Here is a 1,726-nt window from a genome sequence, read left to right as displayed (position 1 = left end):
GAATCATTCATTCAAGAGATTCGAGTGAGTCACTAAATCATTCATTCAATAGATTTGAGTCACTGAATCATTCATTCAAGAGATTGGTTCATAAAAACACTGATTCATCCAGTAATGAAGCAAGTGAAGTCTTTATGAATGAGTAATTGAATCATTCACTCAAGAGATTTGAGTGAGTCATTGAATCATTCATTCAAGAGATTTAAGTCATTGAATCATTCATTCAAGAGATTTGAGTCATTGAATCATTCATTCAAGAGATTAGTTCATAAAAACACAAGCAAGTGAAGTCTTTATGAATGAGTAATTGAATCATTCACTCAAGAGATTTGAGTGAGTCATTGAATCATTCATTCAAGAGATTTGAGTGAGCCATTGAACCATTCATTCAAGAGATTTGAGTCATTGAATCATTCATTCAAGAGACTGGTTCATAAAAACACTGATTCATCCAGTAATGAAGCAAGTGAAGTCTTTATGAATGAGTAATTGAATCATTCACTCAAGAGATTCGAGTGAGTCATTGAATCATTCATTCAAGAGATTTGAATGAGTCATTGAATCATTCATTCAAGAGATTTAAGTCATTGAATCATTCATTCAAGAGATTTGAGTCATTGAATCATTCATTCAAGAGATTAGTTCATAAAAACACAAGCAAGTGAAGTCTTTATGAATGAGTAATTGAATCATTCACTCAAGAGATTTGAGTGAGTCATTGAATCATTCATTCAAGAGATTTGAGTGAGCCATTGAACCATTCATTCAAGAGATTTGAGTCATTGAATCATTCATTCAAGAGACTGGTTCATAAAAACACTGATTCATCCAGTAATGAAGCAAGTGAAGTCTTTATGAATGAGTAATTGAATCATTCACTCAAGAGATTCGAGTGAGTCATTGAATCATTCATTCAAGAGACTGGTTCATAAAAACACTGATTCATCCAGTAATGAAAAGTGAAGTTTGTGTAGTTGTATTCATCATCTTGGGTAAATCATAATCTGGATTAGTTCACAATACTAGAGTTGGGAAGTTTGAGTCATTTCTGTGAATCACTTATTAAAATGTTCATCTATTTTCGCTGTGTGTATCGGTCCATATAAAAAGGCATTTCGGCTCAATAACTGCACACGGTTCATGGGAACACAAACAATGATCCGTCTTTGAAAAAAGCACAATCTGCTTTATTTCTCTCTTGTTGAGATCATTTTCCAATAAAAGGGCAAATATGGTCACACATTTAATAGGATAAACAACACTGAGTGATAAATATCTGCAGGGAAAACAGACCCCTAAAAAACAAAAAACGGAAAAGTGAGTAAAACCAGCACTGGCCCTTTAAATACAAGTCTAACAAACGCCAAAGGGCAATAATAATGAGTCTGTACAGATATTCAGAAGCAAATGAACCCCTAAAGTAACCATGAGCTCTGGAGAAATCATTAACAAAAGGCATTTCAAATGTGCAACAAATCACCCAAAGAGAAACGGACGAGTTGCAGTAATGCTCGGACATCAATAACGGGTCGAGTTCTGTACAGCGGAGTCGAAGCAACGTCCAAACGAGACGCTTCAATCATGATCCGTCGCTCAGACGCACATTTGGACCCTGATCGTTACAGAAAGGCTGTTTATTGCTCGAGACGGACAGACGTAATAACTGGAGCTCAAAGCAAATCAAACACACTAACGGCTTCCCATCAGACACACACACACACACACA

The sequence above is a fragment of the Pseudorasbora parva genome, chromosome 3 (genome assembly GCF_024679245.1).
Source record: "Pseudorasbora parva isolate DD20220531a chromosome 3, ASM2467924v1, whole genome shotgun sequence".
Classification (NCBI taxonomy): domain Eukaryota; kingdom Metazoa; phylum Chordata; class Actinopteri; order Cypriniformes; family Gobionidae; genus Pseudorasbora; species Pseudorasbora parva.
Note: the sequence above shows the minus strand (reverse complement) of the source record.